Source organism: Berghia stephanieae, chromosome 7 (assembly GCF_034508935.2).
Source record: "Berghia stephanieae isolate SIO BIC M18660-M18661 chromosome 7, UCSD_Bste_1.3, whole genome shotgun sequence".
In the NCBI taxonomy this organism is placed as follows: Eukaryota; Metazoa; Mollusca; class Gastropoda; order Nudibranchia; family Aeolidiidae; genus Berghia; species Berghia stephanieae.
The window spans coordinates 49,881,679-49,903,133 of record NC_088366.1 but is presented as its reverse complement, the minus strand read 5'-3'; the positions used below and the strand labels follow the sequence as shown (position 1 = coordinate 49,903,133).

The 21,455-nt window shown below is 38.4% G+C and overlaps 1 protein-coding gene across 2 annotated transcripts in view; it reads right to left on the bottom strand.

Moving 5' to 3' along the window:
* The window catches only part of LOC144977433 (protocadherin-1-like), a 150,785-nt gene extending 132,153 nt beyond the window's left edge, over nucleotides 1-18,632 (bottom strand). For both annotated transcript variants that reach the window (XM_078922646.1, XM_078922647.1), the window contains exon 1: nucleotides 17,566-18,632. The gene's annotated coding sequence lies outside the window, so the exon portion shown is untranslated. The remainder of the gene's footprint in view (nucleotides 1-17,565) is intronic.
* Between the last annotated feature and the right edge of the window lie 2,823 nt (nucleotides 18,633-21,455).

The window sequence follows — 21,455 nt, the reverse complement described above, 5'->3', positions numbered from 1 at the left end:
TCTTTTTTGCGTTTCCATTCAACTCCTATTATTGTTTATTTTTGTCGATAATCCATTGGATAAAGCTCAATCTAATCTTTTCAAAAAAAAGTTACGTGAAATGACGACATCTTGCGACATTGTTATTTTTGTGGCCTCTTTTTCATGTTCAGGCCTCGCTCGGCGCATAGTTGAGTCCTTGGGGCAGCGTGGCTTAGCGGTACGGTCTTTGTGCGCCTATGTGATCTAGTGGTATGTCACTCGCTTTCGGATCGGAAGGTCCTGGGTTCGAGCCGCGCTCTAAGCGCATAGTTGAGTCCTTGAAAAAGGCACTTTACTCACATTCTATCACCGTACTCAGGTCTAAAATGAGTACCTGGCCGTTAACATCGTTGTCTTTGTCCGAAATATTGTAATATCGCCTAACAGGCGTTATGTCCCGTATTACATGTTAAATGTTGGTGTTGATTAGGGACCCCTTGTAAAGCGCTTTGAGCACGTTTAGTGGATATTGCTCTATATGAAAGTTTAAGTTTTTTGTGTGCGTTGAACAGTTCTGAGGCGCCATTTTTGACAATGCTCAATAACTGCATCTAAACTGAGGATATGTGGTCAGATAATATGACATTTGGCTTCGGATCAGAAGATCCTAGGTTCGAGTCCCGCTCTGAATGGTGCATAGTTTAGTCATTGGAAAAGGCTCTTTACTCACATTCTCTCACCGTATGCAGGTGTATAATGAGTACCTGGCCGTTAACAGCGTTGTTTTTGTCTGTAAAGAATTATTATAATATCTCCGTTCTACATAGCAAGTACTTATGTTGGCTAAGGACCCCTTGTATAGGGAATGAGATTAGCGGAAGAGTAGCGTCCCTTGATTGGACGTCACCGGCGGAAAAGTTATTAGAAAAGAACGTCATGTTGGTTGTGCGCATGCGTCTCTAGTCCTCGCTTCCGGAGATACTTAACCGAAAGCGAGGACGAGAGAGACGCATGCGCAAAACCATGTTGACGTTCTCTCTGTAAGGTGATGTCCAATCAAGGGACGCTACTCTTCAGATAATCTCATTCCTTATAGAGATTTGAGCATTTTTAGTGGATGTTGCACTCTATAAATGCTTATGTATAAGTTTATATCTAAGGCTAATCAATGCTCTTTGGCATAGTCCGTTTCACGCTATAGAAACCGGGATAAACTCCGGCTCCATGAACTACTTCATGACAGTATAGGACTTGATATTTTAACAAAAAAAAAGTTAAAGGCAATACCGTTTTCCAATCCTATCCATTATTAAGTGAAATCAGAACATGAACGAACTGAACACACATCGTTAAACGCGCTGCCGAACATGAAATGTGTTTCAACTATTTATTTTTAAATCGTGGGAATATCGATTCGGTTGGTGGTTTGAGTATTTACGTGTAACTCTAATGAACCTTGACTTTGTCGTGATTTCACACTGCGTTTGTTCCTTGGGCAACGCCCTCACACGGCTACAAACAAATCAAAATAACAAATTATCGTAATGGTTCTTGACTGGGACGTCACGCCGTGCTCGATAGGTGTGAGACAATGTTGTTATTTTGTCAAAATAGAAGTTGGTGAGAAAATATAATGTGACCCTTCGCCTCAAAACGGTATTAAGTCGGGTTGGTTAAGATGTAGAAAATTGAATATATAGCCAGAAATATCAGACCTGTGTTGAGTTTATATGATTAATTGAGGAGAATGACAACCATATTTTAAGGCGCTAATGCCTTCGATTTATACTATATAGCGCAATATCCACTAAATGTGCTCCAAGCCCTATACAAAGGGTCCCTAACCAACAGCAACACGTAACATGTAGAACGAGACATGACGCCTCTGTTGGGAGATATTACATTTTTTTCCTACAGAGACAACGCTGTTGACGGTCAGGTACTAATTTTACACCTGAGTACGGTGAGAGAATGTGAGTAATGCATCTTTTCCAAGGACTCAACTTGCACTGAGCGAGCGAGGCTCGAACCCAGGACCTGCCGATCGGAAAGCGAGTGTCATACCACAAGACACATAGATTTTAAAAAAAGTGATCATTATCTTGGGCAAAAGCTATCAAACCTGGGACATAGGAGTATTTTCATTTTATTTTATTTTTTTTGGGGGGGGGTGGGGGGCAAAATGTTAAAAACGTGTTTGATCAAAGTAGGTACGCCAGTCTTAACTCACTCAACCCTAACACCGATTATGTCCGTTGTATACCCGGGGTTACTTTTACCCCGTGTCTATTTATTACATTTTTCTGAGACAAATTATAGGCGTAGTATCAAAGCTAATGTTTTTAGTTTTTACATGTTAATGATAGTTGAATAAAACTATGTACACGCTCAAATTTTAAAAAGTAGCAAAAATCTCTAGGATTGAGTGAGTTAACGCTAAACAAAAGGCGAGCACCGAACCGTGCGTCCTTTGAACGCGGTAAACCCCCGTGAACACAGAGTCAAGCTTGTCGCATCTGCTGCTGGGAGTTCAATCTTGATTGCAGGTCGTGCGGGGAGTCGATGAATGAAAGAAATTCTCTAGCGTGAAAAAATTGTTTGTCGGTCTTGATTGAATCGAGATATGTCCAATGAAGCGTATGTCTGTTTTGCTTCAGGCACAGAAATTCTTCCCTCACGCTACGTAAACCGATGCACGCTTTGCATTTCAAGTTGGGTAATTTGTGTTCGAGTTTGTGAAGTTTTTTAAGAGCCTAAAATAGTTCCCATTCCTTCTACTGTTCTTCTTCATTCTTTTCCTCTTGTAGTCATTTTTCCTCTTCCTCCTCCTCCTCCTCCTCCTCCTCCTCCTCCTCCTCCCCCTCCTCCTCCTTCTTCTTCTACTACTACTACTACTACTACTACTACTACTACTACTACTACTACTAACTACTATACTATACTACTACTACTACTACTTTTCTCTTCCTCTCCTCCCCCCCCCCCCCCCCACCCCTTTCTCTTTCTCTTGTGTAGTGCATCTTAGTGAGACTTAAAGCCAACGATGTTTTTCTTCTATCACATTATTTATTTTTCTTCAAAAAGTGACCTACTTCTCCTAAAAGCCAAAATGTTTGTATTTCGTCTACTTGATTAAACACGTAAAGAGTGAGAGTAATGATTTTATTATTTATATGAAATCAAAACATATCTAAATATTTGATATACTATAGAAAAAATACTCATTAATAATTTTGGCCATAATACTCGTCCTTCCCAAAATCGATCGATTAGAAGGACGATCATGTTGGCAAAAAAACATTAACTCTATACTTACCAGCCATTTTCAGGATTTTCCCCCAAAACTTAACACAAAAATATATTTTTATCACTCAAACACAATAGCAGTAAGTTCTTGCGATACATTATTTCTTTATTAAAACATTCTCTACAACACACTGTTCATTTTCTTTAAATTCTATGAAGTGCAAAAGAAATAATAAGAAAAATGTTGGTTATATCGTAACGACTGTGACGATTTTCCTATAGTTGGTAAGGAAAGGAAACCTGGGACTTAAGAACAAATATATCAAGAAATCTTATAAAACATGCTTTGTGTTTATATCGGATAATGCCCAACTAAGAGTAGTCGTAATCGACATTTGAGACAAGTATGTTGATATATTATTGATCTTTAAATTAAATTGAGATTTTTATATGGCGCAATATCCACTAAACGTGCCCAAAGCGATTTACAAAGGGTTCCCGACCAACAGCAACAAGTAAATTTAGAACCACAGATGACGCCTGTTAGGCGCTATTGCAATTTTTTCTCGACAGAGACAACGCTGTTAACGGCCTGGTACTCATTTTTACACATGCGTATGGTGAGAGAATGTGAGTAAAGAGCCTTTTCCAAGGACTCAGCTATGTGCCGAGCGAGGCTCGAACCCAAGTCTTTCCGATTCGAAAGCGAGTGCTATACCACTAGACCACATAGCCACACAATCACAATCTGTAAAAGATAGTTTTTTTTTCATTTTAAGTGTTTTGAGTGTTTCATTCATCCTGTTTTGTTGAAGAAGGATAAATCAGAAACGTCCACATTATATGTTTTCGTTTATTAAATCGAAGCTTTCATTCAATTTCACATTGTTATTTATTTCTTCGATTTGTTGTTGTAATCGTTGTTCTAATCCCAGTCCATCTTATCTAATGGCCCTCTTAATACGCTTCAACAGTCGTGACGTCACTTCCCCCGTAATGACGCAGAGTAACTTAGTAACTGGCTCTAAACTACGGAACAATGGCGGACGCCCTTATGAAATACTTCTCCGACGAGCATCAAAGTGTATCAAGAGGAGAAAAACATTATAAATCTGATCATGTTTTGAATTTTATACATTCTGATCACATGAAATGTGAAAAATTCTAGCCAGTATGATGAATAAAAATTACCGATTTTCTTTGTTTAGAACCAAGCTGCTCGTTGCTATGCGACGTGACAGCAGAATATTATTGAATCCTATTAGTATCAACTTTATTAGTTAGGTGTAATATCAAACAATTCCAACATGTTGTATGTAGTGGCAATAGAATGGCTTAGTGTCATTCATTGCTTCTGTATCATCCGTTATATTTCGGATATCTGTTGGGGTTTTTTTTCTTTTCATTTATAAAAATATGTTTTTTTTTTTTTTTTTTTTTTTTTTTTTTAGTTATTTCTTGTTTGTTGTTGTTGTTGTTTTTGTGTTTTTTTGGGTTTTTTTTGTATTTGTTGTTGTTGTTGTTGTTGTTGTTTTGTTGTTGATTTTTGGTTTTTATTGGGTTTTTTTAACTGTTATTTATTTCTTCGAGCTTCGAGCAGCAACATAATTCACATTGCTGCGTTTATCAAATAAATTAATTATATTATTATTTGAACAAACTCACTCCACCAACTAACTCAACTCTAACCCCCAAGTTCTTTTGTGTCAATATTATGCTGAAATCCCCATCGCCGCTGACCCAACAACGAACGGACGTTCAACAAAACTCGGAGCACATCAGCAGCAGACATGCCCAGTACTACGAAACATTGGTAGAAATACGAAATTTTGGCTCCAGCTACAGAACTGCTTTTGCCTCTTTGGCTCAATAAATCTTGTTGAAAATGAAAGTTTAGTTCCTTAGAACCTGTATTCAGGACTTTGGAGCATTTTTGGTTCATGCTGAGGGAAAATTGTATATTTCTAAAGATATTTAACCCTCTCCTACCACCTATTGGAAAATCGTCACATTTGTTTCGATAAAACCGTCACTTTTCTCATCCAGATTTCATTTCTTTTTGCTATAGCTATAAAAAAAATTGGCATTCTATTAATAGATCTCATATTGTCGAATTATTTTTTTGTAAAGAATATGCTTGATGCTTTTTTGTTTGAGTAAGAAATGTCTGTTTTTGTGTTGGTGGGTGTGAAGTTTTGGGGAAAATTTCGAATATGGCTGATAAGGTTAAAATGATTTTTTTCTATTTTTTTCCCTTGAAAGTAGGGATTTTTGTTATTTCAAGAAGGCAGCTCTGCATTAACAACAATCGACCGTTTGTTTCCATCTGCTGGTTTTCCAAGGACAGAGCTGCCATTTTGAAATTTCCAAAATTCGTAGTTTCCAAGGGAAAAAAAGAAAGAAAAAGTCACTATAAATAGCTTTAGAAATAAGTAATTTGCTTTCAGCATGGTCCAAAAATGCTCCAAAGTCCTGGATATAGGTTCTAAGAAGCTAGACTTTCCCTTTCAACAAGATTTATTGAGTCAAAGAGACCCATACAGCTCTGTCGCTGGAGACAAAATTTCGTATTTCTACGAATTTTTTGAAGTGCTAGGCAGGTCTGTGTTTGTTTCTGTATCTGCTGGTTTGTCAGGATAACAATAAAATGTTTTCCGGCGTTGTTTACATAGGCCAATCTGGTAAACAGACTGCACTGCTTTGTTTGTTTGTGGAACCCAAAAACAAGAAAAAGAGGAGAATGCAGGGATCTTATAAAACATAAATACTGGCTGTTGTGTTTATAATGGGATCTCTGACGTTCCCTGCTAAAAACACGTATTTAACATTTTGGCCAGAAAACGCGTCCTTCAAATATCGATCAATTAAAATAAATCTCGTCTTGTCAAAAACTCTCAAATCTGAGACTTCGAAGAAGAGGAAGGAGGAGGAGGAGGAGGAGGAGGAGGAGGAGGAGGAGGAGGAGGAGGAGGAGGAGGAGGAGGAGGAGGAGGAGGAGGAGGAGGAGGAGAGGAGGAGGAGGAGGAAGGAGGAGGAGGAAGGAGGAGAGAGAGGAGGAGGAGGAGGAGGAGAGAGAGAGAGAGGAGGAGAGGAAGAGAGAGAGGAGAGAAGAGAGGAGAAGAGAGAAGAAGAGAAGAAGAAGAAGAAAGAAGAAGAAGAGAGAAGAAGAAGAAGAAGAAGAGAAGAAGAAGAAGAAGAAGAAGAAGAAGAGAAGAAGAAGAAAGAAGAAGAAGAGAGAAGAAGAAGAAGAAGAAGAAGAAGAAGAAGAAGAAGAAGAAGAAGAGAGAAAAGAAGAAGAAGAAGAAAGAAGAAGAAGAAAAGAAAGAAAGAAGAAGAAGAAGAAGAAGAAGGAAGAAGAAGAAGAAGAAGAAGAAAGAAGAAGAAGAAGAAGAAAAGAAGAAGAAGAAGAAGAAGAAAAGAAGAAGAAGAAGAAGAAGAAAGAAGAAGAGAGAAGAAGAAGAAGAAGAAAAGAAGAAGAAGAAGAGAAAAAAAGAAGAAGAAGAAGAAGAAGAAGAAGAAGAAGAAAGAAGAAGAAGAAGAAGAAGAGAAGAAGAAGAAGAAGAAAAGAAGAAAGAAGAAGAGAAGAAAAGAGAGAAGAAGAAGAAGAAAGAAGAAGGAAGAAGAAGAGAGAAGAAGAAGAAGAAAGAAGAAGAAGAAGAGAAGAAGAAGAAGAAGAAGAGAAGAAGAAGAAGAGAAGAAGAAGAAGAAGAAGAAGAAGAAGAAGAAGAAGAAGAAGAAGAAGAAGAAGAAGAAGAAGAAGAAGAAGAAGAAGAAGAAGAAGAAGAAGAGAAGAAGAAGAAGAAGAAGAAGAAGAAGAAAAAGAAGAAGAAGAAGAAGAAGAAGAAAGAAGGAAGAGAAGAAGAAGGAGAAGAGAAGAAGAGAAGAAGAAGAGAAGAAGAAAAAGGGAAGAAGAAGAAGAAGAAGAAGAAGAAGAAGAAGAAGAAGAGAAGAAGAAGAAGAAGAAGAAGAAGAAGAAGAAGAGAAGAAGAAGAGAAGAAGAAGAAGAAGAGAGAAGAAGAAGAAGAAGAAGAAGAAAGAGTTTGAGAGTTTTTGACAAGATGAGATTCATTCTAATTGATTGATATTTGAAGGACCCGTTTTCAAGCCAAAATTTTAAATACGTATTTTTTTGTTACAGTGTAATACGCCAAATCTATATTCATTTTGGCCATGTGGATGGCGGCGGATCAATATGGAAAACTGTATCAATTGTTAACGATTACAGGCAAACAATACACGTCCCAGCAGTTGAAAGGGTTAAGCATCCGCGTGGTGAAAAGATTAATTATTCATATTAGTGGGACGAAAACGACGACGCTGTGTGGATCTTAACAACGAGTCCTCGAGGATATGTGTAAGTAGCAATAAATATATTTATTTAATATATATATATATATATATATATATATATATATATATATATATATATATATATATATATATATATATATATACATATATACATACATTTATTTTTTAAGCGCTTTGAGGTTTCGACTAAAGGCGCTATAGAAATATGCTTATTATTATTATCACTATTATTATTATTATTATTATTATTATTATTATTATTATTATTATTATCACATATTATTATTATCATTATCAATTTCAACTGTGTTGGTGTGAATGATGACCAATTTATTTATTGTTCTTTCTTTGACAGATGCATTTTATGTCAATGATTTATAATGAATTTCCAAAAATTGCTAATGAAATATCTCTTTTTTATTTTTATTTTTCCAATCAGAGCAAGATCAACTCTCTTTGTGGAACTACAGTACTAAAAAAGCGGTGGCAAACAAGTGTTGTTGATTTTTCCTGCATTGAGGCGAAAGAATTTTTTTTCCAAGGGGTTTGGGAAAGCAGATTGCTTTTTATTCTGAGCTATATCTATTTGCATCATTTAGCTGTTTTATTGTCTAAAACAGAATTGATTTTGCAGTTAAAATTGACTAGATATCTAATTTTATATGACTTCTCTCTCAAGCAGCATTGAAAAATGAGGGTAGCGCGCCATATATCATATTTTACGAAATCATATTTCGAGAATTTTAAATATATCTAGAAATCTCTTTATAATCTACTGTATACAGTAAATGATTCGTTTTTTTTTTTTTTTGTGTGTGATTACAATAATGAATTCATAAGATATAAATCATATTTGACCTCAAAATTATTTTACCTCTGAATACGGAAATAATCAATTTTACAGTATTTTTTTAGGGGTATGCGTTAGTGAGAGCACAAAGATCACAGCTTTTGAAATGCATGCTACAGAAAAATACTCAGAATATCATGGACTGAAAAACAAACAAACAAAGAAGTCCTGAGAAGGATCGGAATAAAATCGCCAATTCTTCTTCAAACTGTAAAGAAATTGAAACTGAACTATTTTGGCCATACGACTCGCCACGAATCATTAGAAAAGCACATTCTGCAGACAAGGGTAGACGGCAAGAGAGGAAGAGGTAGACCAAGAAGAAGCTGGGAACAAGATATATGTGAATGGCTGGGAATGACAGCAACTCAAGCAAGTAGACTGGCGGAAAACCGTAATCTGTTTCGCAAGAAAGTTCGGGAAGCAACGTCCTATGCAGGATCAGCTGACTAGAGAGATGCGTTAGCGAATCGATTATAAATTTTTTGTGACTATTTTCCTATAGTTGGTATCATCATCATCATCATCATCATTGCCTTTTTCACCCTGGGTCAGGGTATAGGCCACAGACAAACAGTTTCCACCCTTCTCTATCCTGAGCTATCTTTTTAATCTCATTCCAGGTCTTACCACTTCTCTGTATAGTTGGTATGGAGAGGGTTAAAGTGCTTGGAAATGTCGATAAATTATGAATTCTTACATTTTATAGGAATTCTATTTTTTCCAATGAAATTGGTTCTCTCAATCCTTCAAAGGAGATTATACAGTTTTGTATAAGGTGTATAATAATGAAAAAAAGTGATTTTAAAAAGTTACACAGATTTCATGCGCACCGCAGAGGATCGTGATTCGTGGAGACAGCTGACCGGCAACGTACTCAAAAGTACAAACCACGATGGATGATGATAATAATCACATCTTTTCTTTATATCTTTACATGTTCACGGGACTACTCTAGTTTATTTTTTTTTAATTTGAAAACCATTATAATATCACGTTGTAGATGTAGTGTCTGTAGTGCGGCTTTGTGGTCTAGTGGTATGACACTCGCTTTCGCATCAGAAGGTCCTGGGTTCGAGCCTCGCTCGGAGCATAGTTAAGTCTTTGGAGGAGGCTCTTTACTCACATTCTCTCACCGTACTCAGGTGTTAAATGAGTACATGGCAGTTAACATTGTTGTCCTTGTCCGAAAAAAATTGTAACAACAGGCGTTGTCCCGTCCTAAATGTTAAATGTTGCTGTTAGTCAGGGACCCCATTGTAAAGCGCTTTGAGCATATTTAGTGGATATTGCCCTATATAAAAGCTCAATTTTTTGTATTTTTTAAAATTTATTTCTTTTTAGTGTCTGTAGAAGATTGATTGATAACATACACATATCAGCCAATGGTATTTGTACACATAGTTACAGCTGAATACTTGCAAGAGGTGGATAAATCTGATCTTCCAATTATTGTTAGCTGTAATTGACAAAATGGGTTGGGTTTCTTTTTTCGAAGGTTGTTTTAATAGAGAGATTTGGCAGATCATAAGAGTCACGTATCATATCACGTGAAGCATATCTAGTATTTATCACGAGGAGGAGGAGGAGGAGAAGAAGAAGAAGAAGAAGAAGAAGAAGAAGAAGAAGAAGAAGAAGAGAGAAAGAAGAAGAAGAAGAAGAAGAAGAAGAAGAAGAAGAAGAAGAAGAAGAAGAAGAAGAAGAAGAAGAAGAAGAAGAAGAAGAAGAAGAAGAAGAAGAAGAAGAAGAAGAAGAAGAAGAAGAAGAAGAAGAAGAAGAAGAAGAAGAAGAAGAAGAAGAAGAAGAAGAAGAAGAAGAAGAAGAAGAAGAAGAAGAAGAAGAAGAAGAGAGAAGAAGAAGAAGAAGAAGAAGAAGAAGAAGAAGAAGAAGAAGAAGAAGAAGAAGAAAGAAAGAAGAAGAAGAGAAGAAGAAGAAGAAGAAGAAGAAAAGAAGAAGAAGAAGAAGAAGAAGAAGAAGAAGAGAGAAGAAGAAGAAAGAAGAAGAAGAAGAAGAAGAAGAAGAAGAAGAAGAAGAAGAAGAAGAAGAAGAAGCATTAGGAGGAGGAGGAGGAGGAGGAGGAGGAGGAGAAGAAGAAGAAGAAGAAGAAGAAGAAGAAGAAGAAGAAGAAGAAGAAGGAGAAGAAGAAGAAGAAGAAGAAGAAGAAGAAGAAGAAGAAGAAGAAGAAGAAGAAGAAGAAGAAGAAGAAGAAGAAGAAGAAGAAGAAGAAGAAGAAGAAGAAACAACAACAACAACAACAACAATAACAACAACATCATCATCAAGATAAAGAAAAAGAAGAAATTCACTTTCAAAACAAATTAATATGAAATATAAATATATCTACCAACATCGTAGACAGTGATAGTATCTAGACATTCCACACAAAATTACCTAAATCGGTAACGTGTATGTAAACCGTTGGTTTGAGTTTGTTCCACGCATAGAGAATACAGGACCTAGTCTGTGGTTCCACGCCAAATAATTTCACGTAAACACGGACAGGGTTAAGGTTGTAATTAGTCGTGGCGTGATTAAAGATTTCGTCTGCCTGACAAACGCCTTTGTTGTTTGCAGACGGCGAACCCTTGGTACGTGGTCGATTTGTTTGTGTTTGGGATTAGAAGGGTTAACGGATGTGACGTAATCGATGGCAATAATTGATACTCGTATCACTACTCCGTCAGCTGGAATGAAAGATAGATTAATGTAACCAGTCAGTTCTATGCGGTAATATATATAATATAGAAGTGAATGATATGTATACATAGCATTTGTGTAGCCCATAATCTTACTGGAGTTAACATTCAATTGCTTAACCCTCTCCTTACCGCCTAGAGCAAAATCGTCACATTAGTTACGACACAATATAGATACATTTTGTCTTATTCAGATTTATTTTGTAAATCACAAACTTTGAAGAATGATCTTTGTTTAATTACTAAGAACATAAAGTTGTTTTGTAGAGAACTTGTTTGAGTTTAAAGAACCAATGTTTCTGCTGGGTAAGCCTGCCATTTTGGGAAAATACTGAAAATGATCGGTTAGGAGAGAGTTAACTTGAACATGTTTGTTTTCCATTCCGAAAATATCACATTTTATTTATTCATAGAATATTTATATTTTTAGTCATTTATTGCGCTGTATGAATGCTCAAGAATTTTTCTTTTTTTTTAAATTTGTTTTCTAAAAAACTTTGAGCAGCGCCATATCCACTAAACGTGCTCAAAGCGCTTTACAGGGGGTCCCTGACAAACAGCAACACGTAACATGTAACACGGGGCATGACGAAGCGGTATTACAATTTTTTTTTTCAGACATATACAACGCTGTTAACGACCAGGTACTCATTTTACATATGAGTACGATGAGAGAAAGTGAGAAAAGCATTTTTTTCTCCCAAGGACTGAACTATGCGCCGAGCAAGGCTCGAACCCCAGGACCTTCCGATCCGAAGGGCGAGTGTCATACCACTAGACCACATAGCCCCACCGTGACTTACAGAGAATACGCATTTTCGTTTTCTTTTCTTTTTTTTTCCCCCTTTTTTTTTCTTTTTTTTTTTTTTTTTTTTTTTTTGCCTCGCAGTACAATATTTTTATGGTGGTCAAAACATATATTTGTGACCCATCGTCTCAAAACGGTATTATGTCGGGATGAACCAGATGCTAAAAAGTTAATTTAAAGCTAAACTGGTCCAAATGTTGAATTGTCGGTATTCGGTACACTAAATTATGATATTCATTCTCCTCAATAAAACATGACAAACTCAACGCAAGTCTGATATTTCTGGCCACAAATTCAATTTTCAGCAATCTTAATCACCCGACATAATACCGTTTTGAGGTGAGGGGTCTCATTTTTAGAAAGACGGGGTATTTGCTGGATTAAAAAAAAAATAAATTGTGGACCTGGGAGTTTCTCAAAGACTTCACCAAGTCCCTGGTTTGGGAGTTGTTTTGTTTTGTTTTTGTTTTTTCCCCAAGAAGAAGGTCATTTAAATCGATCGATATAAATTGAAGGACGAGTTTTCTGGCCCAATTTTTAAATATCCGTTTTTACCAGAATTACGACAGAAAGCTGGTTAAAAAAAAATTAAAAAAAGACAAAAAACGTCAATTTAGTCAGGACTATATTAAGACATGAAATGATTGGATTCTCATTGAACATGGAACGATAAATGTGATCCCTCGCCTCATAATGGTATTATGTCGGGATGATAACGATGCTGAAAATTTAATTTGTGGCCAGAAATATCAGAATTACGTTGAGTTTGTCATGTTTTATTGAGGAGAATGAATATCATAATTTAGTGTGCCGAATACCAACAATTCAACGTTTGGACCAGTTTAGCTTTAAATTAACTTTTTAGCATCTGGTTCATCCCGACATAATACCGTTTTGAGACGATACGTCACAAATGATTGGGTTCTCATTGAACATGGAAAGACAACAAATGATTGTATTCTCATTGAACATGGAACGAAAAATGATTGAGTTCTCATTGAACATGAAACGACAAATGATTGGGTTCGCATTGAACATGGAACGACATGCACTCAAATTCCATAGATTTTCATTCATGCCATCAATTGTTTGGAAATAAAAGAGTTTATGCTTTATTATGCTTTCACATGTATTGTAATAAGCACTGGCTGATTAAAATGTTGATCTTTTTAGGTATATATGTATGTATGTATGTATGTATGTATGTATGTATGTATGTATGTATGTATGTATGTATGTATGTATGTATGTATGTATGTATGTATGTATGTATGTATGTATGTATGTATGTATATGTGTATATGTATGTATATATGTATGTATGTATGTATGTATGTATGTATGTATGTATGTATGTTTGTGTGTGTGTTTCCTTCTAAGTGCAGCCTGAGTGCATGTTTGTGTTGATTTCTCTCTCTCTCTCTCTCTCTCTCTCTCTCTCTCTCTCTCTCTCTCTCTCTTTCTATCTCTCTCTCTCTCTCTCCCACACACACTCTCTCTCTTTCTTTCTCTCTTTCCCACACACACACTCTCTCCATCTCTCTCTCTCTCTTTCGTTCTCTCTCTCCCTCTCTCTCTCTCTCCCTCTCTTCCCCCCCCCCCCACAACACACAAACACACTCTCTCTTTCCTTCTGTCTCTTCCCCCCCCCCCCCCACTCACACACACACTCTCTCTCCCTCCCTCTCCCTCACTCCCCCCCCCCTCTCTATCTCTTTCTCTCTTTCTCCTCTCTTTCTCTCTCTTTCTCCCCCCCCCCTCCCCTCTCTCTCTCTCTCTCTCTCTCTCGTTCTTTCTTCTCTCTTTCTCTCCTCTCTCTCTCTCTCTCTCTCTCTCTCTCTCTCTCTCTCTTGCTAAGTTTTCTCACGTATGTGCATGTGTCTATACACTCATGTGTATAAGTTTGTATTATGTAAGTATGTCTGTCTATCTCATGGTAAAAAAAAACAACAAAACAAAACAAAACAAACGACAGTGCACTTGCAATCCATATAAGCTATTGTGCCTTTTTCAATTCAGTTTTAATTATATAAATGGAAGGAATAAATTTAATCTTACATGAAATCACACAGAGAGACGACACAATTGATCCTTTCCAACAGACTGGGTTATTTCAGGAGAGGAGATTGCTTGGCTACAAAACATTTAATTTGTCACGCAACTTCCCAAAACGGTAATAATAATAATAAAAATAATAATATATCGAATAAAAATAATAATAATAATAATAATAATAATAATAATAATAATAATAATAATAATAATAATAATAACAACAATAATAATAATAATAATAATAATAATAATAATAATAATAAAAATAATAGTAATAATAATAATAATAATAATAATAATAATAATAATAATAATAATAATAATAATAATAATAATAATAATAATAATAATATTAATAATACTTTATTCATCCATAGGAAATTATTTAGGTGAATATATTCCTTTGTAAGTGACTTTAGAATTAAAATTATAAATAATAAGAATATAATATAAAATTCCCTTTAATAACTCACTGAATCCTAGAGATTTTTGCTACTTTTCAAAATTGGAAAAAATGTATTAAAAAGAGCATGTACATAGATAGCTTTATTTAACTACCATAAACATGTATAAATGAAAAACATTAGCTTTGATACTACGCCTATAATTTGTACCATAAAAATGTAATAAATAGGCATGGGGTACAGTAACCCCGGGTAAACAACGGATATAGTCGGTGTTAGGGTTGAGTGAGTTTATCCCATCGGGGAAATTTCTCTCGAGGGTCTATTCCAAGGGAAACCTGGAATAACCAAGCCGCAGTGTAGGGCCGTAAATTGAGCTGCGGCGAGGTGACTTGCACAAGGCCACACAGCGCTGCGGCGGGTGATCGAACTCGGTACTTTTCGCGTACGAAGCAAAGACCATACCGCTGAGCCACGCTGTGCCCTTGATAGAAAATATACATTATATAGATTTTGCAATGCAAGAAATAGTCTTTAGTCTCCACGAGATCGAAGGGAAACTTACTCTCTAAGGCTATAATTTAGATTAATTCAGCTTTTATATCGCGCAATATCCACTAAACGTGCATAAGTAAGGGGTTCCTGGACAACAGAAACACGTAAAAAATGTAGGACGGGGCATGACGCCTGTTAGGCGACATTGCACTTTTTTCCGACAGAGACAACGCTGTTAACGGGCAATTACTCATTTTACACATGAGTACGGTGAGGGGATGTGAGGACTGAACTATGCGCCGAACGAGGCTCGAACCCAAGACCTTTCGATCCGAAAGCGAGTGCCATACCTCTGGACCACATAGGCGCACGTAATCCTGTGAGCGGCGCATAATAGAGTCCTTGGAAAAAGGAACTTTTACTCACATCCTCTCGCCGTACTCAGGTGTAAAATGAGTACATGGCCGTTAACAGTGTTGTCTCTGTCGGGGAAAAAACAATATTGTAATACCGCCTAACATCCGTCATGTCCCGTTCTACATGTTACATGTTGCTGTTGGTCAGGGACCCTTTGTAAAGCGCATTGAGCACGATTAGTGAATATTTCCATATATAAATGCTCGGGTTTTGTGTTTGTGTGGTAGGGGTAGGGGGGGGGGGGGTAGAGGGTTGTTTTAGATTATTGAACTTAGGTAGACAAAATAAAACGTCAACACTAGTAAAAAAAAAAAGAAATAAAAAAACTCTACATAACAGTTACTCACATATTCTCACATTTTCTTCTATTTTTGACTCGCTTAAGATAAAAAAAACATTTAAACATCTTCCTTAGTTTAAAATATAGAAATTAAATGTTTGTTTGGGTTTATTTTTTTTAATATATTTTTTTTATTTCAATTATTAGTTCCCACCACCACCGTCATTTCGGCATAATTCCTCTATGGTGCGACGGGACACATTTATAATGTACTTTGTCAATTTGTTTTCACCATTTCACGGTCCTTGAACACCTTTGGGGGTGGGGGGGGGGGGGGGGGCAGCGTTTTCTCAGCGATACAGATTTGAATAAAGTGTTTATGAAACATTGTGCTAGACGAACTGACAAATACAAAACTAAAAAAAAAAATAAAACAAATGTGTGCGGCTTATGTGGTCTAGAGCTATGACACTCGCTTTCGGATCGGAAGGTCCTGGGTTCGAGCCTCGCTCGGCTCATAGTTCAGTCCTTGGAAAAGGCTCTTTACTCACATTCTCTGACCGTACTCAGGAGTGTAAAATGAGTACCTGGCCTTTAATTAACAGTGTTGTATCAGTGGAAAAACGTGTAATATCGCCTAACAGGCGTCATGCCTCATTCTTTATTTTACGTGTTGTTGTTGGTCAGGGAACCTATGTAAAGAGATTTGAGCACGTTTAGTGGATATTGCGCTATATATAAGCTCAATATTAAAACAATTGTTAATGTGGAGAATAAATAAAATAAAAAAAAATACATTGCAAAAACCTGAGAGCTGGCATTTGGCGTCATTTCAAGTCTACTCCTTGTAAAGCGCTTTAGCACATTTAGTGGATATTGCGCTATATAGATGCTCACGTACATTAAAAAAGTTTGAGGTTTTATATAGCGCAATATTCACGAAATGTACTCAACGCGCTTTACAACGGGCCCTTGGTCAACAGCAACATTTAACATAATTTAGGACGGGACATGGCGCCTGTTAGGCGATATTACATTAAATTTTTTTTCGGACAAAGACAACGCTGTTAACGGCCAGGTACTCATTTTACACCTGAGTACGGTGAGAGAATATGAGTAATGGACTCAACTATGCGCCGAGCGAGGCACGAACCGTAGCCATCGTTAACATAGATAGTATGCGCTTGGCTAAGAAGCTCATAACATTGCCATCCGGAAGTATAACGGACCAACACACAAAACTGTGTGTTTCCATGAACGTTTATAGTCGGGTTAATACAGTTCAGTGAGCATTACTCATAAACGCGGATGGCTGAAAAACTATAACAAGACACTGAAATCCAAAAGGACTGGCAGTTTGACGTCATTAGTGAGTTGTCGTTAGTAGAGCTCATGGAAACGAGTTATTTTATTGGTTGAACTATTGAATACAACTCACGATTTGTTTTCTTTTGTAGCAAAAGACTGGCATTTTGACTTCAAGTTTTGGTCAGTGTCAGGCTATAACTTTACGATGGCTACGCTCGAACTCAGGACCTTCCAATCCGAAAGCGAGTGTCATACCACTAGACCACATAGCCGCACGTACATTAACTTCTTTTAGGGGCCAGGAATCATCCGGACATCATACCGTATAGAGACGATGGGTAACAAAACAACAAAAAATCATATTTTCAGAACTGTGCGGCTATGTGGTCTAGTGGTATGACACTCGCTTTCGGATCGGATGGTCCTGGGTTCTAGCCTCGCTCTCGGCGCATAGTTGAGCCCTTGGAAAAGGTTCTTTACTCATTTTCTCTCACAGTACTCAGGTGTAAAATGAGTACCTGGCCGTTAACAGCGTTGTGTCTGTCCGGAAAAAAAATGTAATATCGCCTAACAGGCGTCATGTCCCGTCCTGCATGTTAAGTGTTGCTGTTGGCCAGGGACCCCTTGTAAAGCGCTTTGAGCACGTTTAGTGGATATTGCGCGATATATATGCTCTATTTATTTATTTATTTATTTATTTATTTATTTATTTATTTATTAACTCATATACCAACCTGGCACACCAACACGTGCATCCTCACCAATCCAGCAGCATTAGAGAGTGAGTAATAAATAATAATCCGTCAAACTGAATGCATTGCCGTGAGCAAAGAATGAATGATCTGATAGCATTAACTATCTACTCACTCCTGGAACTAGGTATCAACCAATAGCAATATCCAGTAACGATGAACACTTTATAACAATATTTATAATTTTTATTTTGTAATCCTGTCAACGAATCAACTGGATTCCACTTGAACACAATCCAAAATCCATATTATCCATTATAATCCAATGGATATATTAAATTGTAGTATTAGTGGAAATAGTAGCAGTAGCAGATCGTCTCCATTAGAATCAAATCAATTATTATTATTTTTAATTTCAACTTATTTCAGTCTTTCAAGCTGATTTAATTCAATATAAGTGTAATCACATTATACACAAGCACTGGCTACAAAATCAAAATTAATTTTATCCGTCAAGAATTAATTTTTTTCAAGATTATGGAACTCAAAATTTAAATAACTTTTTCAGGATGAAAAATATAAAATAAATCCAACACTATAATCACATATATTATATGTTGTTTTTTGTTTTTATTCTTTCTCTTTTAATATTAAAAAATAAAAACACCAGTAATTAGCGATACTTTAGTATCCAAAAACGCATGTGTAATTTCTTTTATTTCCAAAATTGGCGAAATCTTTCCGAAACGAAACCTTGACCTGTTAGTCAAAAACTACCACCAACTACAGATTCGGCACTTCAATCTAATTTCTACATTCTGCTTAAATTGAAGCAATAATTCCCGTGAAGAGGGAGAGAAATAACAGGCGAACTGGAAAATGGTATTGAAAATCACGGTGTTAATATTATTACTACTATTATTATTTCGGTGTCGAAAAAACGCGGCGGTTTTTTTAATCGTAGTTTTTAGACCGTCTGCTGTCATTCCTTCTGGTACCGAACGACGACAAACTTCCCGAATCGCCATGCACTCGTGTCGCGTTTGCGTTTCGTGTTGCACACCACGGACGACAAGACGACGCAACAACACGCGCGAGCGATGTAGTGCGAGACGTCAAAACGTTTACGCGTAACTTGTCGCGTGGGGGCCGCCGCCGCGCTGACTGTCTGGCTGTGTCGGCATGCAAGCATCAGGCTAGAGAGAGAGAGAGAGAGAGAGAGAGAGAGAGAGAGAGAGAGAGAGAGAGAGATTTAATTTCGTAGTGAGGAACCAAAATGGGTGACAAAGAGTAACTGGCACCATTTGAAATTGAAATGAATCTGGGAATCGGGGAGGAAAGAAAACACGATGGATTTCGGATGGATTGAAGACTCACGACGCACTTGTCATGCATGCCCATCAGTGCCATCAGTTGGTGTCCTGGATGATGTCGTAAAAATGACCGTCTCATTTTTCGTTTGTTTTAAAATTTTTAAAATGCCTTTATTGTCGTAATAGGCTGCATATTAATCGGGGTACCTAACTATAGAATTTATATAGCGCAATGTCCACTAACAGTGCTCAAAGCGATCCCTGACCAACAGCAACACTTAACATTTAGGACGGGACATGACGCATGTTAGGCGATATTACAATTTTTTTCGGACAAAGACAACGGGCAGGTACTCATTTTACACCTGAGTACGGTGAGAGAATGTGAGTAAAGCGTCTTTTCCAAGGCCTCGACTATGCGCCGAGCGAGGCTAGACCCCAGGCCCTTCCGATCCGAAAGCGAGTGTCATACCACTAGACCACATAACCGCACATGTCGTAAAAATGACCGTCTCATTTTTCGTTTTGTTTCAATTTTAACAATGCCTTTATTGTCCGAATAGGCAGCCTCTTATGGTTTTCACACTACTATGTTATGACGATCGACCCAATCAGCAAAGTCTGGTCCGCATTCGTGCATTGCCTCTGCCAGCCAGGTCCGTGCCCTGGGGCCCAGATGCGTCACCATATCGGGATATACACCATCTGTCCCTACTGCTTTGCCGTTCTTTACCTCGCTAATGGCTGCACCCACTTCTCGGGGACTGAACGGGGCCGTCCAGTCCGACTCCTCCGCAGGTAACGAGTCCAAAATCGTACGGTACGCCTTGCGGACACCGCGCTCAAAAGCCTGATTAGGGACTCGTTTGCTACGGTTCTTAATGTTCTTGGTAATTGTGTCTGCCTCACACTCCGGTGCAGCCTTTGCGTAATTCTGGTCCGGGTCCAATTTCTTTATCAGACGCCCAGCGTGGCGGTTGGAGTGTGTAAAGTCGAGACTTTCCACGGTCTCCTGCCACCGTTGCTTCCTTCCCTCTGCCAGAGACTGAAGTAGTCTATCGGCTACGTCCTGGGACTGGGTCTGCTGGTACTCTTTGTAAAGCTCTTCCGACTCTGCTGTCCAGCAAGGGGTGTAGAATTTCCGTTTGCCCCGTGGAATAGAACGTTGAGCGCTCTTAACCAGTCTGGTTATATTCTCGGACTTCGGAGGAATGGCAGGGCAAACCTGCTCGATATAGGAACTGAATTCCTCCTAGTCAGCCTTCCTGAAATTCCATCTGCAAAGTGGGAGAGACTGCACCCTCGGTATTCCACCCCCGCTGTCACAAGAACCGGCCTGTGCTGGCTATGCGGAAAGTCCCCGAGGACTGTTCGCTTCACCAGCAGCGGTTCACCGTTCGCGCTTTTCGTAACGAGGGTGAGGTCTGGAGTATACTCCTTCTTATGGCGGGTACCCCTGAACGCACACTTGGCTGTAGGATCGTACACTAGGTATAGATCATTACAGTCCATCCATGAGCGGAGTTGTCTTCCTGCCTCGTTGCAGTCTCGGTAGCCCCATTCGTGATGGTGGTTATTAAAGTCTCCCAGATAGATGGAAGGATGGCTGACCACCGGTACCGGTGGTGTAGTCCAAGTCGCTCTAGGTGGCTTGTAGATATTATGCAAACACAGTCCACCTACTTCCACGGAAATTCGGTTCACCCCATTGCTGTCCGTTACGCTCTCTATGTCCCTTACCTTCGATGGCTCTTTAGCGTAAACGCTAACCCCTCCTTTGAGCCTCGAAGTGTCCTTGCGTTGGACCACAGTATAGCCTGGGATCTGGAATTGGGAATATTGCGCGCCTGAGTAAATGTGGGTCTCCTGTAACAGGAGGATGTCTACGCTATGGTCGGCCAGTAGCTTTGACAAAAGCTCATTTTTTGCCATACTCTGGCTCTCGATGTTCAGGGACAATATGTGCGTCAGGTCGCTATCTCCGACATCGCATTTTCTGTTGGGCAGGCCGCGAATCGAAGGTGTAGAGGGACGCTTGCTTTTTTCTCGAACGTGCCGACGACCCTGGCGACACGAACGCGGTATTATTTGGCTAGGCGGCAGACCGCTTCGCCATTAGGCTTTTAACGAAATCGGGTCGAACGAGACGCCGAACGCCGAACCCGAACGGATATAGCCTTCTCCCGTGACCATGAACGAGATCTGGATAGTGAAGACTCTCAAGCGGTATGCAGCATCGGATCTAAGGTCACGTGATATAGGATAGCTTGGGTTGCTGTTGGCTTGTGTTAGGGGAGGGGCAAGGTCAGTGTCATTCAATAGTATATAATTGTGCACGTGGCGCTCTATACAGAGAGAAAATTATAAATTGATTACGGGCGAAGGTGGGGGGAGGGGGAGGGGGGGGGGTTGACCCACAAACGATCGAGGTGTTGGGCTTCGGGTAGACCATGATACGAAATCAAAGAGAAAAGGCCACTGGTACTTGGATGGTGGAAATGATTGGGGGGGGGGGGTAGTGACAATCAGCATGGGATGTATATATTAATATAGGCAATAGATGACCAGGGATGTGTATTGTTTGTGTATTGTTTGTATATGTTTGTGTGTGTGTTTGTG